Raw genomic sequence first — 17201 nt, forward strand, 5'->3', positions numbered from 1 at the left:
GTAGATTTAACAAACACTGACAACATGCAGTTCTCATAAGAGGTTTTTTGAAAATGGAAGAAGTAGTTTTAAAAAGAATTACGGATGAGATTTTCTTTAAGGAGAAGAGCAAAAATAAAATATTTCTCCTACTAAACAAACCTGGCCTAAGGTCTCATGGGAAAGGTATTTTCACCTCTACTAAAGATCCCTGTTTTGTTGTTGTTAGGTGCCGGCAAGTCGGTTCAGACTCATAGCAACCCTATGTACAACAGAACAAAACACCGCCCCATCCTGTGCCATCCTCACAATCGTTGTTATGCTTGAGCCCATTGTTGCAGCCACTGTGTCAATTCATCTTGTTGAAGGTCTTCCTCTTTTTTGCTGACCCTCTACTTTACCAAGCATAATGTCCTTGTTCAGGGACTGACCCCTCCTGATAACATGTTCAAAGTATGTGAGACGAAGTCTTGCCATCCTTGCTTCTAAGGAGCATTCAAGACAGATTTGTTCATTCTTTTGGCAGCCCATGGTACATTCCATGTTCTTCGCCAACACCACAATTCAAAGGTATCAATTCTTTTTTGGTCTTCCTTTTTCATTGTCCACCTTTTGCACGCATATGAGACGACTGAAAGCACCATGACTTGAGTCAGGTGCACCTTAGTCTTCAAGGTGAAATCTTTGCTTTTCGATACTTTAAAGAGGTCCTTTGCAGCAGATATACCCAATGCAATGTGTCTTTTGATTTCTTTACCGCTGCTTCCATGGATGTTGATTGTGGATCCAAGTAAAATGAAATCCTTGACAACTTTAATCTTTTCTCTGTTGATCTGATGTTGCTAATTGGTCCAGTTGTGAGGGTTTTTGTTTTCTTTTATGTTGAGGTATAATCCATACGGAAGGCTGTAGCCTTTGATCTTCATCAGTAAGTGCTTCAAGTCCTCTTCACTTTCAGCAAGGAAGGTTGTGTCATCTGCATAACGCAGGCTGCTAATGAGTCTTCCTCCAATCCTGATGCCCCGTTCTTCTTCATATGGTCCAGCTTCTTGGATTATTTGCTCAGCATACAGATTGAATTGGTATGGTGAAAGGATACAACCCTGATGCACATCTTTCCTGGCTTTAAACCACTCAGTATTCCCTTGTTCTGTTTGAACAACTGACTCTTGATCTGTGTATAGGTTCCTTATGAGCACAATCGAGTGTTCTGGAATTCCCATTCTTTGAAATTCTATCCATAATTTGTTATGATCTACACAGTTAAATTCCTTTGCATAGTCAATAAAACACAGGTAAACACTTTTCTGGTACTCTCTGCTTTCACCAGGATCCATCTGACATCAGCAACGATATTTCTGGTTCCACGTCTTCTTCTGATTCTGGCTTGAATTTCTGACAGTTCCCTGTTGATATACTGCTGCAGCCATTTCTGAATGATCTTTAGCAAAATTTAACTTGTGTGTGATATTAATGATATTGTTTGATAATTTCCACATTCAGTTGCATCACTTTTCTTGTGAATAGGCATAAAATATAGGACCTTTCCAGTCAATTGGCCAGGTAGCTGTCTTCCAAATCTCTTGGCATAGACAAGTGAGCACTTCCAGTGTTGCATCCATTTGTTGAAACATCTCAATTGGCATTCTGTCAATTCCTGAAGCCTTGTTTTTTCACCAGTGCCTTCAATGCAGCTTAGGCTTCTTCCTTCAGTACCACCAGTTCCTGATCATATGCTACCTCCTGAAATGGTTGAATGTTGATCAATCTTCTTGGTGTATTCCTTCAATCTTCTTTTGATACTTCCTATATCGTTTAACATTTTCCCCATAGAATCCTTCATTATTGCAACTCGAGGCTTGAATTTTTTCTTCAATTCGTTTAGCTTGAGAAATGCCGAGCGTGTTCTTCCCTTTTGCTTTTCTATCTCCAGCTGTTTGCACATCATTATAATACTTTCTCTTCTGGAGCATCCCTTTGAAATCTATTCAGTTCCTTTACTTCATCATTTCTTCCTTTTGCTTTAGCTACTCAGCATTCAAAAGCAAGTTTCAGAGTCTCTTCTGACATCCATTCTGGTCTTTTCTTTCTTTCCTATCTTTTTAATGACCTCTTGCTTTCTTCATGTATGATGTCCTTGATGTCATTCCACAACTCATCTGGTATTTGGTCATTAGCATTCAATGTGTCAAATCTATTCCTGAGATGGTCTCTAAATTCAGGTGGGATATTCTCAAGATCATGCTTTGGTTCTCATAGACTTGTTTCAATTTTCTTCAGTTTCAACTTAAATTTGCATCTGAGCAATTGATGGTCTGTTCTGCTGCTGGCCCCTGGCCTTGTTCTGACTGATGATATTGAGCTTTTCCATCGTCTCTTTCCACAGGTGTAGTCAATTTGATTCCTGTGTATTCCATCTGGTGAGGTCCACATGTTATAGTCACCATTTATGTTGGTGAAAACAGGTATTTGTAACAAAGAAGCCACTGGTGTCAGAAAAATTCTATCATGAGACCTCCAGCATTGTTTCTATCACCAAGGTCTTATTTTCCACCTACCGATCCTTCTTGTTTCCAACTTCAGTATTCCAATCATCAGTAATTATCGATTGCATGTTCCATCAATTTCAGACTGCAGAAGCTGGTAAAAATCTTCAGTTTCTTCATCTTTGGCCTTAGTGGTTGGTACGTAAATTTGAACAGTAGTCATATTAACTGGTCTTCCTTGTAGATGTATAGATATTATCCTATCACTGACAGCGTTTGCTTCAGGATAGATCTTGAAATGTTCTTTTTGACAATGAATACAACACCATTCCTCTTCAAGCTGTCATTCCCGGCATAGTAGACCATATGATTGTCCAATTCAAAATGGACAATAACAGTCCATTTCAACTCATTAATGCCTAAGATATTGATCTTTAAGCATTCCATTTCATTTTTGACGATTTCCAATTTTCCTGGATTCATACTTCGTAACATTCTACATTCTGATTATTAATGGATGTTTGTAGCTGTTTCTTCTAATTCTGAGTCGTGCCCCAACAGCAAATGAAGGTCCCGAAAGCTTGACTCCCTTCACGTCATTCAGGTCAAATCTACTTTGAGGAGGCAGCTCTTCCCCAGATGTATTTTGAGTGCCTTCCAACCTGTGTGGCTTATCTTCAGCACTACATCAGACAATGTTCTGCTGCTATTCATAAGGTTATCACTGGCTAATGCTTTTCAGAAGTAAACCACCGGGTTCCTCTTCCTGATCTGTCTTGGTCTGGAAGCTCAGCTGAAACCTGTCCGCCATGGGTGACCCTGCTGGCATTCGAATACCGTGGCATAGCTTCCAGCACCACAGCAGCATGCAAGCCACCACAGTGTGAAAAACTGACAGATACATGGCGGAAGATCCTTGTAGGTCTAAAATTTTATCTAGAAACCAAAGTTTTCCTTATGTTGGAGTTTTTTTTTTACATACAAGAAGATCACATGTGAGTTATTTCAAAAGGTAGCAGCCAAAGATTAAAATCTCCTCCCAAACTGAACATTTCTCTTTTAAGGTTACCATATGCTCCCTTACCCACAGCTATAAAAATGACGAAGAAATTAAAAAAGTTGATGTCAGCAACACAAGATCATTTCTGGTTTCCACAAATAAAATTTTTTAAAAAAGGAAGAAAAGAATGGAGGAAGGAAAATTTAGGAATATAAGCTACTCTGTGTGTACACTGATCTTTATGATTAGTTTCAGTAAAGCCTCACAAAGGGGACAAAAGAGCCCAGAATCCTAATTTCCACTTGGGCCTGAATTTTTTTTAAAGTTTTACTAAGATACAATTCATATACCATAAATTCATCATTTTAACGTGTACAATTCAGTGGCTTTTAGTATATTCACAGATTTGTGCAACTATCATCGTTATCTAATTTTAGAATATTTTCATCACCCCAAAAAGAAACCTGAGCCCAGTAGCAATAACTTCCCATATCCCCCTCCCTGAAACTCTTCGCAAACCACTAATCTACTTTCTGGTCTCTATGGATTTGCCTATTCTGGACATTTCATATAAATGGAATCATACATTATGAGGTCTTTTGTAACCGATTTCTTTCACAGAGAATGCTGTTTTCCAGATTCATCCATGTTGTAGGATATACTAGTACACTATTCCTTTTTATCGTGGAATAATATTCCACTGTATAGATATATACCACACTCTCTTTATTTACCAGTCGATAGACACTCGGGCTATGTCCACTTTTTGGCTGTTATGAATAATGCTTGTATGAACATTCTTGTACAAGTTTTCGTGTGGACATGTGTTTTAATTTCTCTTGGGTATATACCTAGGATTGGAATTGCTGGATCATACAGATATTCTATGTTTCACATTTTGAGGAACTGCAAACAGTTTCCAAATTATCAGTAACATTTCACACTCCCATCACCAATGAATGAGTGGTTCATTTTCTCCTTATCCTTGCCACACTTGTTATTTCTTTTTTATTAGAGCCACGCTAGTAGCTGTGAAGTAGTATCTCAATGTGGTTTGATTTGCATTTTTTAATGGCTAACGGGAAACCCTGGTAGCATAGTGGTTAAGTCTTACGGCTGCTAACCAAAAGGTCAGCAGTTCAAATCCTCCAGGCACTCCCTGGAAACTCTATCGGGCAGTTCTACTCTGTCCTATAGGGTCGCTATGAGTCAGAATTGACTCGACAGCACTGGGTTTGGTTTGGTTTTAATGGCTAACGATGTTAAGGATCTTTCGATGCGCTTCTGGTATACCTTCTTTGGAGAAATGTCTATTCAATCCTTTAGTCCATTTTAAAAGTGGGTTGTATCTCATAGGGTCACTATGAGTTGAAATCGACTAGATGGCAATGGGTTGCTTTTTTCATCGTTGAATTGTAAGAGATTTTTAAACATATATTCTAGATACAAGTCTCTTATCAGATATATGATTTGCAAAAATTCCTCCCACTTTTTAGGTTCTCTTTTCATCTTCTCGATCTTGTTATTTGACGCACAAAAGGTTTTAATTTTGGTGAACTCCAATTTTTTTCTGTTGTTGCTTGTGCTTTCGGTGTTATATCTAAGACACCATTGCCTAACCTAAGGTCATAAAGATTTACTCCCAAGTTTTCATCTAAGAGTTTTATAGTTTTAACTCTTACATTTAGGTCTATGATCTATTTTAATTTCTTACACATTGTGTGAGGTAAGGGGTCCGACTTCATTCTTTTGCACTTGGTGCTCCAGTTGTCCCAGACACATTTGTTGAAAAGGCTCTTCTCTCCCCATTGAACTGTCTTAGCCCCCTTGTCGAAAATCTATTGACCATAAACGTAAAGGTTTCTTTTGGGAGTGTCAGTTCTACTCCATTGATCTATACGTCTGTCCTCATGCCAGTACCACAGTTATCTCGATTACTATAGTTTCGCAGTAACTTTTGAAACTAGGAAGTGTGAGTCCTCTGGCTTCATAATTTTTCAAAATTATTTCAGCTCTCTTGGGTCCCTTGCATTTGCACTCATAAAATATGAACTTTAGGATGAGTTTGCCCATTTTCTGCAAAAACGCCATCTGGGATTTTGGTAGGGATTGCTTTGAATCTGTAGATTCATTTGGGCAGTACTGCCATCTTAACGATATTAACTTCCAATTCATGAATACGGGATGTCTTCCCATTTAAGCGGGTCTTCTTTAATTTCTTTCAATGGTATTCTGTGGTTTCCAGCATACTAGTCTTACGATTCTTTTGTTAAATTTATTTCTAATTATTTTTTTCTCTTTGATGCTATGGTAAATGGAATTGTTTTTTTAATCTCATTTTCAGATTGATTGTTAAATGTATATACAGTTGACTTTTGTAGAGCTCTTTCATCATACAATCTTGCTGAGCTCCTTTATTGGTTCTAGTAGTTTGTGTGTGTGTGTTTCTTAGGATTTTCTATATATAAGCTTATGTCATCTATGAATAGACATAATTTTGCTTCTTCCTGTCCAATCTGGATGCTTTTATTTTTTGTGTCTTGTCGAATTGCCCTGGTTAGAACCTCCAGTATTATGTTGAATAGAAATGGCAAGGGCAGACATCCTTGTCTTGTTCCTGAACTCAGAGGGAAAGCACCCAGTTGTCCATATTAAGTATCACATTAGCTGTGGGTTTTCCGTAGAGCCTCTTTATCAGATTGAGAAAGTTCCCTTCTATCCTAGTTTGTTAAGTACTTTTTATCAGGAAAGGGTGGTGAATTTTGTTAAATGCTTTTGGCACCTATTGAGATAATCATGAAGTGTTTTGTCCTTTATTCCATTAACGTGCTGTGCCTGAATTTTTAAAGAAAAATGCACTTGAAGGAAAATACCAGGCTAGTCCGGCGTAGTGGTTAAGAGCTACGGCTGCTAACCAAAAGGTCAGCAGTTCAAATCCACCAGGTACACTCCTTGGAAACCCTATGGGGCAGGTCTACTCTTGGAAACCCTATGGGGCAGGTCGGAATTGACTTGATAACAACAGGCTTGGTTTGGCTTTTTTCAGTAGTCCAGCGAAGTGAGGCTTGTCAGATTCTCCCATTTCCAGCTTTTCATCAGTTGGAAAATATCCGTGGACAGAATGCACACCTCAGATTGGGTTTGTGATCTCCAGACTCAGGGAAGTCCTTGGCTGTTGCTTTTAAAAATAGTCAAGAGCTCAATTTAACAGGAGTCCTTTAATTAATCAGCTACTGTAAAGAGGTGGGGGCTGCTGGGAAACAGTTAGGTTCCCCCTCCCCACATATTTTTATGCCAGTTTATGACTTAAGGAAATAAATTTTCACTGTGTTTAAGCAAATTTAGTAAGCTCATCAGTGACTACTGCTTTTTACAAGAAAGTCATATTTTTATTTTAAAAGTGTAGGTGAGTTGAACCAAATTCAGTCCCCAGATGACACATGAATGGAACTCACATACTCAGCTAGGCAGGGATGGCCATATGTGATGCTGGAAGGATGTGATCCCGGGGACAGAAGCTCCAGAAGCAGAAAGGGAATGATGAGAAGAAAGCAAACTGCTGAGTTACAGGGTCAGAACCAGAGGAAGTCTCCAAAGTAAGGGGCAGAAACAGAAAGGGAAGGGAGTGTCAAGGGGTCCTGCTTAGCATCCAGCTAATAGTTATCAAGAGCATACTAAGTGTCAAGGACTCCTTCAGACACTTGGGATACCTGACCAAGACAAAGGTCCCTGCCCTGGGGAGCCTATAGTCTTAGGGTGGGAGAAACATACAATAAGTGACAAACATAACCAAAAACTCAATCCTGTAGTTTGTTAAAGGCATTAAGCACTATGGGAAAAAGGAGGCCTGGTGGAGCACAACAGCTAAGCCAAAGGTTGGCGGTTTGAACCCACCCAGCCGCTATGACTTGGAATCGACTCAATGGCAATGAATATTTTGGTTTAGCTGCTCTGCGGGAGAAGGGCCTGGCAATATGCTTCCATAAATATCACAGCCTAGAAAACCTTATAGCACAGTCCTGCTCTGTTACATGGGGTTGCTATGAGTCAGAATCGACTCAATGGCACTCAACAGCAACAATGAAAAAAAAAAGAAAGGTGAGGCAGGGTAAGGGAGATCATTAGGGTGAGAGTACACCCCAAGGAGCAGGTCCCTGTGTGCACGGTTTGCATTTGACTCCTAAACTAAAGGTTAGTGGTTTAAACCCACCCAGTGGCACTGCACAAGAAAGGCCTGGCAGTCTGCTTCCCCAAAGATTATGGCCAAGAAAACCATATGGAGCAGTTCTACTCTGTAACACATGGGGTCATCATGAGTTGGCATCGGCTTAATGGCAATGGTTTTGGTTTGGTTTATACATCAAGCAGTACACATAGCAGAAAGCAGTATGACTTACACTTTACATACAGTAATTCCAGGTTCCAGATTTGGACACTAGTCATCCAAAGAAGGAAATATTATCTCCATTTTCCAGAGAAGAAAACAAAATCTCAGAGAGGTTAAGCAACTTGTTCAAAGCAAACACTAAGTGGTGAGCAGGCCAGGGAACCAGAGGAGGGTCTATCTGACCCCTGAACCCAAACAATGACCTACAGAAGGCACCCGATTCCAAGGACAGAATACCCTTACCTGGACGACAAGTGAGAGCAGTCAAAAAGGAAGAAAACAAAAATGGTAAATGAAAACCATGAAGACCTTATGCATTTCCCAGCCAGCTGCCTGCCTTCCCCTCCTCATTTATAACCAACAGGTATTTCTAAGGCACTGACATTTGCATCTTCAACCTTTGAGTGATTCCATGATAACCTTCGGAAAGGCTAATTTAAAACCTCCTTTCATAAACTGGGAACCCAGGGCCCAGATGCCCAGGAAGGAGCAGTGGGTTGGAGGGAAAGCCAAGAGGGTTTCTCCAGATTTTCCTGCATCTTCACCTCTTGGCAAAACGCACCCAGGAGCACCTAACAGCTCTCTGTCTACACACTGATTAAAGCTTCCCATGTGAATGAAGCATATTCAGGGCTGTGTGGGGAAATATACGATTTGGCTTCTTTTTTTTTTAATAGACATTTATGAAAACAGTACCTGCTAGTAAAGCAGGATTTCATTAAACACACACACACAAAGGGCGCCTGGTTTCATTCTGTCAGAGGTGACAGTCGACCTGCACGTAATTAGGTTTGTGAATGACAGGTTTCCAAGGAACAAGCCATGATTCAGAGAGCAGAGATTCTGAATCCTCCTTCTTTCCCTTCATCTACTTCACAATAACCCCTGCAGCCTCCACCTGTCCAAAAGTTGCAGCTATTAATTCATTTGCTTCTTTATCTTAGAAGCCACCATGGGCTCTTGGATGGGATACACAATATTAATACGAGGAGGCACCCACTTTAACTGGTACAAGCACCCTGGTCATCTATGCTGGGTCCACACACGTACAGGATGACTAACAGTGGATACCAATTAGCTACGGTGATGTGGAAAGGTTCACAGTAAGTCGGCTGGGTGGGAGGGTGGGGCCTCGTCCCTGAGATGGGGAGAGGTTATTTACAACACTGAACCCTGGATCACGCATCCTGTACTCTGTGAGGAGTGACAGGATGAAGACCAAAAACGGATCTTTCTTCATAACATGATTCTGACAAGCTCAAGTCATACACTGCAGAAATCTGGGTGTGACTGTAAACATCATTAAGTCCTTTTTTTTCTTTCCATCTTTCTTGAATCCCACCCCCCCTTTTTTTAATGAGAGGAAAAAAAATTCTGCAAAAGAATTCTTACATGGAAGTCAATATATACAACAGCTGCTCAAGTAAATGTGGGGGCGGGGTGACCCTGAGCCTAACTCCCTCATGCTCAACTTCCTCCCCAAACCCCAGGCATTTTCACGGACCTAAGAAGCACTGGTGGAAGAGTTCGGGTGCTAACCAAAAGGTCAGCAATTTCAATCCACCAGGTGCTCCTTGGAAACCCTATGAGGCAGTTCTACTCTTCCTATAGGATCACTACGAGTCAAAATTGACTGGATGGCAATGGGTTTGGTTTTGTTTTTTTAAGGGTTCCAGAAGGAGCCCCTGGTGGGACAGTGGTTAAGTGCTGGGCTGCTAACTGAAAGGTGCTCCAGCTGCTCTGCGGGAGAAAGATGGGGCAATCAGCTTCCGTAAAGGTTACAGCCTTGGAAACGCCATGGGGCAATTCTACTCTGTAACACAGGGGGTCGCTATGATTTGGCATCAACTCAATGGCAACAGACTTTTTTAGTTCTTGGAAGAGTTCTGAAGACACAAGTTTGAAAACCACCATACTCCCTGGGCTCCCCAAGGTCATTTCTAGTATTTATCCAAGTATATAGAGTCCCTGGGTGGTACAAATAGTTAATGTGCTCAGCTGCTAACCGAAAGGTTGGAGGTTTGAGTCCATCCAGAGGCATCTTGGAAGAAAGGCCTGGTGATCTACCCCTGGAAACTCAGCCACTGAAGACCACGGAGTACAGCTCTACTCACGGGGTCGCCATGAGTCTGAGTCAGCTCGACGGCAACGGGTCTATCTGGCCCGCTCACTAATTAGACAGACGACAGGGAAAAAAATAGGGGCTGTTGATGTCTTTTAACAGAAAAATGATTTCTGTTCATGAAACTCTGCATATAAATGATTCCAATCATGAGAAGTCACGTATCTTTTTTCCCCAGACATTATGTGGAGATGCTTGCTTAGTAGCGGGGAACCCAGTGACTTGATTTGAGAGGTCTGAGGCAGTGCCCAGGAATTTGCATTCCACAAGGATCCCAGGTGTTTGGGATGCAGGTGGTCCTCAGAGCATACCTGGAGGACACCCTTCTGTAGCTGGCATCCTAGTTAGAAGGGGACTTGTTTTTTTTTTTACCTTGGACAGAGCATAGTCTGAAGCCTGGTGTGGCTTCCACCTATGCCTGATGGTCTCACCAACTCTGGGCAACGGCCAGTTTTCAAACTGCTGCAGGGGATCTACCCTATCCTTCCTGACTGCCATGTCTCAGGCTCTAACATCACTAAGACCCCAGGTGCTCAGCTGGCCAGCTGGTTACCCACTAGGGCAATCTGTGAAAAGGTGCTGGTGAGAAGTGTTAAGGACATCAGCCACAAGAACTGTGTTTCTGGTTGCCAGCCCTGCCCTCCGTCCTGCCATCACCGCCCCTACGGTATAGGTTCCCCTGGACCAAGCGCATGGCCAGATGAGGTTCAAGTCACTTTTAAGCACAGGGTCAAGAGTCTGACTACTTAAAGAGTGGCTCAGCCCCAACATAAACCAAGTGACTGATGAGGAATGCGTACTGCTGGGCTCAATATGGCAATGCCCCAGAGAGCTGAGGTCCTTCTACTGACAAGAAAAACAAAAATGCCAATATACAATTCATCTAAGAAAAAAATCAGGAATTACAAATAAGCAAAAAGAAGAAAAAAAATCAAAACACAATCCCAGAGACAATCACTGTTAAAGGGGAGCAGCTACTGGTCCCCTTTTTACTTAGTGTTAAGGAACCGGAGGCCAGATTTCATTCTAGTGTCCCCCATCAGCGAGTGCCAGGGGACAAGTCTCTGGCCCAGAATGACAAGACTAGAGCCAGACCCATGCACACACATGCACACCCAGAATCACAGCAAATAGATGTGTATTATTCAATCGAGATAAATGGGTCTGCTCTGATCTGGCACCCTGCAGTGGGGTCAGGGAATATTTATGTGGAGTGGAAGCCATCCCCAGTGTGGGAACCATGTATTTCCTTCTGGGTAGCGCAGAGTTCAAAGTTGGTTCTCAGATAAAATATATGTATATATATATATATATATATGAAAACCAGATTTCCCAGCTATCGACTTTCAATTTTCTGTGCAAGCAGAGAGACTGGGCATGGATAATGTCAAACACTAGGATTTGGCTCCGAGTTGCGCCTTTGTACACCAGTCGATACTCTCCAAAGCGACCGTGCCTTGTATCACTTCCAACAAGCTAAACGGAACCCTCCTGGGAAGCGCTGACTCAGGAGGAGCTGGGCAGGAGCCTGACTTTCTTGGTCCGCTCTGTTGCCCATTTCCCCTAGTTTCCATGGACAGCATCATCTTTTCACATGTACGCAAAGCATCAGCCAAAAACGAGGCGATCAGTCTTTTCAAGTTTATTGCCCTTTGGTACCCACCCCAGGTTTTAGGAGTCCTTGGATGGAGCAAATGGTTAAATGCTGGGCTACTAACCAAAAGGTTGGAGGTTCAGGCCCACCCAGAAGTGCCTTGGAATAAAGGCCTGGCAATCTGCTTCCAAAAGTTCACAGCCATGAAAACTCTATGGGGGCACAGTTCTACTCTGTACGCACAGGGTCACCATAAGTCGGAATCAACTTGATGGAAACTGATTTTCTTTTTTGGTCTCCGGTTTTAGGAGGTAAGGGTATGTTTTGGGTGAAGAGAGTTCTGTTTGGGTTGCAGGCTGCTCAGAAGAAGTGAGATCAAATAAACAACAGTGGGTGTCCTTACCAAAAAAGGCTGTCGTATTTATCAGATTCAGTAAGAACGGGAAGCAAGGTCTGCCCGCCCAAAGATATGGCTGACAGTATCCTGCTTCAATAGGCCAGGGTTGTCAAAACAGGGCTGTCACAAAGAGCAAAGCTGTTCCCCTCAAAAACGGCGTAAGTCACACATGGCCCCCACACAGGGCTTCAGCTCTCTTTTCAACATCCTTCACCAAACACAAGGGGGGATCATAATGTCAGAAAGGTAGGAAAGAAATGTAGTTGTGGAAGCTGGCCTGAAATAAAATGTTAACGTTCCAGGAGGTGAAAGTCTGCCCCAAAAGGTCAGGGGAACCAATCACAGGTCTGACCTGTGGGCATCTGACCAGTGCCTCCCTTCTAACGTCCACAGTGGCAGTGAAGGCAGCCAGGCAAGGGGTAAGTACTGTGGCTATATTTCTACCACTGATATAATGTGTTATGTGCATGAACAATCTATAATATTCCTATTAACTTTACAGTGTATCTTATTTATTCACTCTCAGTGGTTCTGTAAGTTGGCATTTTTATCCATTTCACAGATATGGAAATTTGGGCTAAAAACTTAAGTGACTTGACTGAAGTTACACAGTTAGAACCTATGTCATTTAACTCCAACACTCTTCCCACTACCTTGTGGTAAGTAGGGGCCCCTGGTGGCAAAGTGGTTAAGAGCTCGGGCTGCTAACAAAAAGGATGGCAGTCCAAATCCACCAGCCACTTCTTGGAAACCCTATGGGGCAGAAGTCACTCCAAAGACTTCTTTGTTGCAAATACCTTTTTTCACCAACATAAATGGTGACTATACGTGTGGATCTTGCCAGACAGAACACACAGGAATCAAATCAACCACATCTGTGCGAAGAGACGATAGAAAAGTTCAGTATCATCAGTCAGAACGAGGCCAGGGGCTGACTATGGAACAGACCATCAATTGCTCATATGCAAGTTCAAGTTGAAACTGAAGAAAATCAGAGCAAGTCCACAAGAGCCAAAGTATGGCCTTGAGTATATCCCACCTGAATTTAGAGACCATCTCAAGAACAGATTTGACCTGTTCAACACTAATGACCCAAGACCAGACGAGCTGTGGAATGATATCAAGGCCATCAAACATGAAGAAAGCAAAAGGTCATTAAAAAGACAGGAAAAGACGAAAATGGATGTCAGAAGAGACTCTGAAACTTGCTCTTGAACGTCAAGTAGCTAAAGTGAAAGGAAGAAATGATGAAGTCAAAGAGTTGAACAGAAGATTTCAAAGGGCGGCTTTAGAAGACAAAGTCAAGTATTGTAAGGACATGTGCAAAGACCTGAACATGGAAAACCAAAAGGGAAGAACACGCTCAGCATTTCTCAAGCTGAAAGAACTGAAGAAAAAAATTCAAGCCTCAAATTGCAATACTGAAGGATTCTATGGGGAAAATATTAAATGACATAGGAAGCATCAAAAGGAGATGGAAAGAATACACAGAGTCGCTATACCAAAAAGAATTCGTTGATGTTCAACCACTTCAGGAGGTACCATATGAGCAGAAACCAATGGCACTGAAGGAAGAAGTCCAAGCTGCGCTGAAGACATTGGCAAAAAACAAGGCTCCAGGAATTGACGGAATATCGATTGAGATGTTTCAACAAACGGATGCAGCGCTGGAAGTGCTCACTAATCTATGCCAAGAAATTTGGAAGACAGCTACCTGGCCAACTGACTGGAAGAGATCCATATTTATGCCTATTCCCAAGAAAGGTGATCCCACTGAATGCGGAAATTATCGAACAGTATCATTACTATCCCACTCAAGTAAAATTTTGCTGAAGATGATTCAAAAGTGGCTGCAGCAGTATGTGGACAGGGAACTGCCGGAAATTCAGGCTGGATTCAGAAGAGGACGTGGAACCAAGAATATCGCTGCTGATGTCAGATGGATCCTGGCTGAAAGCAGAGAATACCAGAAAGATGTTTACCTGTGTTTCACTGACTATGCAAAAGCATTTGATTGTGTGGATCATAACAAATTATGGATAACATTGTGAAGAACGGGAATTCCAGAACACTTAACCGTGCTCAAGAGGAACCTGTACATAGATCAAGAGGCAGCTGTTTGAACAGAACAAGGGGATACCGCATGGTTTAAAGCCAGGAAAGGCACGCATCAGGGTTGTATCCTTTCACCATACCTATTCAATCTCTATGCTGAGCAAATAATCTGAGCAGCTGGACTATTTGAAGAAGAACGGGCATCAGGATTGGAGGAAGACTCATAACACAACGTTGCTTGCTGAAAGGGAAGAGGACTTGAAGCACTTACTAATGAATATCAAAGACCACAGCCTTCAGTATGGATTGCACCCTAACATAAAGAAAACAAAAATCCTCACAACCAGACCAATGAGCAACACCACGATAAACGGGGAAAAGATTGAAGTTGTCAAGGATTTCATTTTACTTGGATCCGCAATCAACAGCCATGGAAGCAGCAGTCAAGAAATCAAAAGACACATTGCACTGGGCAAACCTGCTGCAGGAGACCTCTTTAAAGTGTCGAAAAGCAAAGATGTCACCTTGAAGACTAAGATGTGCCTGACCCAAGCCACGGTGTTTTCAATTGCCTCCTGTGCATGTGAAAGCTGGATGATGAATAAAAAAAGAGAACAAGAATTTATGCCTTTGAATTGTGAAGCTGGAGAAGAATACTGAATATACCATGGACTGCCAAAAGAATGAACAAATCTATCTTGGAAGAAATACAACCAGAATGCTCCTTAGAAGCAGGGGTGGTGAGACTATGTCTCACATACTTTGGACATGTTGTCAGAAGGGGTCAGTTCCTACAGATGGACATCATGCTTGGCAAAGTAGAGGGTCAGAGAAAAAGAAAGACTCTCGATGAGATTGACACCATGGCTACAACAATGAGCTCAAGCATAACAACAAGCGTAAGGATGGCGCAGGACCGTGCAGTGTTTTGTTCTGTTGGACACAGGGTTGCTATGAGTTTGAACTGACTCAATGGCACCTAACAACAACAGCATAGGTTCGCTGTGGGACACAACCTTCTTGCGTGCCTGCCAGCCAACCAACCAGCCAACATTGATTATCTGTTGTGTCCTAGACACTGTATTAAGGTGCTGGGCATAGAGCAGTGAGTAAGGCAGACAGCATCCCTACCCTCATGGAGCTTACAGTCAAGCGAGGAAGACAGACAAAAATCATGTAAATAAACTACCAAGTGCTGGTTAGTATGTGGTGAAATTGGAACCCTCATCCGTTGCTGGTGGGAATGCAAAATCATACAGCTGCTGTGGAAAACAGTCTGGCGATTCCTCAAAAAGTTAAACATGGACTTATCACGTGACCCAGAAATACCACCTTAGGTATACATTAAAAGAAAAGAAGAATTGAAAGCAGAATGGTAAACAGACACATGTACACCAATATTCACTGCAGCATGATTCACAATAGCCAAGATGTGGAAACAACCAAAGTGTCATCAAAAGATGACTGCATAAATAACATGTGGTCTACCCACACAATAAATAGACTATTACTCAGCCATAAAGAGAAATGAAGTCCTGATGTATGCCTGGACATGGATGAACCTTGAAAACATGACGTTGAGAGAAATAAGTCACAAAAGGATAAACATTTTATGATCCCACGCATATAGAAAATCTAGAAGAGACAAATGCACAAAGCCCGAGTGGTACCCGGGGCTGTGGGAAGGAGGAAATGCTTAAGGGATACTGAATTTCTGTGTTAAAAACAACAACAAACAGTTCTCATCAGGCCGCTCTGATTCATGGCGGCCATACTTGGAAATGGATAGTGGTGATGGTGGCACCAATGACAAATGTAACTAATGTCAACGAATTGTGTGCTTGGAAATGGTTAAAATGGAAAACAGTTTTGTTATACATATTTTAAAACAGGAAAATTAAAAAATTCTTAAAAAATAATCCAGCAAACAAATAAACTTGCCATTTATACACTGTGATGTGTGTTAGGATGGAAATGAACAGGGAGGTGGGAAAGAGAGGGACTGAGGGTAGGTCAGGACAGCTCTCTCCACTGATGTGACATTTCAGTGTGACTAGGAGGTCGAGTCCTGGTGGCACAGTGGTTAAGAGCTTGGCTGCTAACCAAAAGGTCAGCAGTTCGAATCCACCAGCTGCTCCTTGGAAACCCTATGAGGCACGTCTACTCTTTCTCATAGGGTTGCTGTAAGTCGGAATCAACTCAACAGCAACCAGTTTGGTTTGGGGTTTAGGAAGTTGAGTACCCATTGCCGTTGAGTCGATTCTAACTCATACAGACCCTACGGGACAGAGTAGAACCGCTCCATACGGCTTCCAAGGGGCAGCAGGTAGTTCTGAACTGCCAACTTTTTGGTTCGCAGCCAAGCTCTTTACCCACTGTTCCACTAGGGCTCCAGGAGGCTGAGTATGAAAAAAAGGCAGCTTAGAAAAGCCAGGGTGAGAGTCTTCCCAAGCAGAGGAGACAGTAAGCACAAAGCCCTGTTGGGGGGGAAAGAGTCAGGATGAGTCATTCTGAGGAGGAGGCGGTGGCCTTCCACCCCCATCATTTTCTGCATTGATGACAGTGACCAAACTGGCTGAGCCACTGCCTGTCCCAAAGCCCAAGTACAGGGGTGAAATTCAGGGGATGGTGCCATCCTGGTGGATATAGGGAGGCTCTTCGTCTCCCTGACTCACTTGTCTCTGGAACTCCCATGTCCGTCTGTCTTGATCCCAGCAATCAATCAGCACATCCTGTTATTTGTAGCCTTGCTGGCTTCTTCGCTCCCTCCTCCCAGCCACAATATATTGTGACCTCTTTTTGGCAAACATTCAGTCTGAATGAGGGACCGAGTCATGAACCTTGACACTTGCCATGTCTGGAAGTGAGATTTCTATCTCTGTGGGAAAGAAAAAATGACTTCCTAATAAACACAGAAGCTGAAGGGCGGAGGCTGTGACCAGCCGGCTGGGTATGAGGCTGGTGTTTTGGTGCACCAAAACCATGCTGTCTGGCCCGTCTGGCTCCCTGTCTTCCGCCCGGGCTCCAGTGGCTCTGGCCATCTGCCCTCAGAGCAGCTCCTCTCTCCCAAGGCCGCCCAAGTTGGTACGGAGTAATTCTCGGTGGCAGTTGTTTCTCTTACTATTCCAATTTGTATTTTGATGAAGACATATATACAGTGCCTTATTTTATCTCCTGATTT

General features: G+C 42.5%; 1 protein-coding gene across 11 annotated transcripts in view; it reads right to left on the bottom strand.

Annotated features, from left to right (window-relative positions):
* Positions 1–17201, bottom strand: part of PRICKLE2 (prickle planar cell polarity protein 2) — a 422108-nt gene that overhangs the window by 117658 nt on the left and 287249 nt on the right. The gene's annotated exons all lie outside the window — the stretch shown is intronic.

This window comes from Elephas maximus, chromosome 20 (assembly GCF_024166365.1).
Source record: "Elephas maximus indicus isolate mEleMax1 chromosome 20, mEleMax1 primary haplotype, whole genome shotgun sequence".
Lineage (NCBI taxonomy): Eukaryota > Metazoa > Chordata > Mammalia > Proboscidea > Elephantidae > Elephas > Elephas maximus.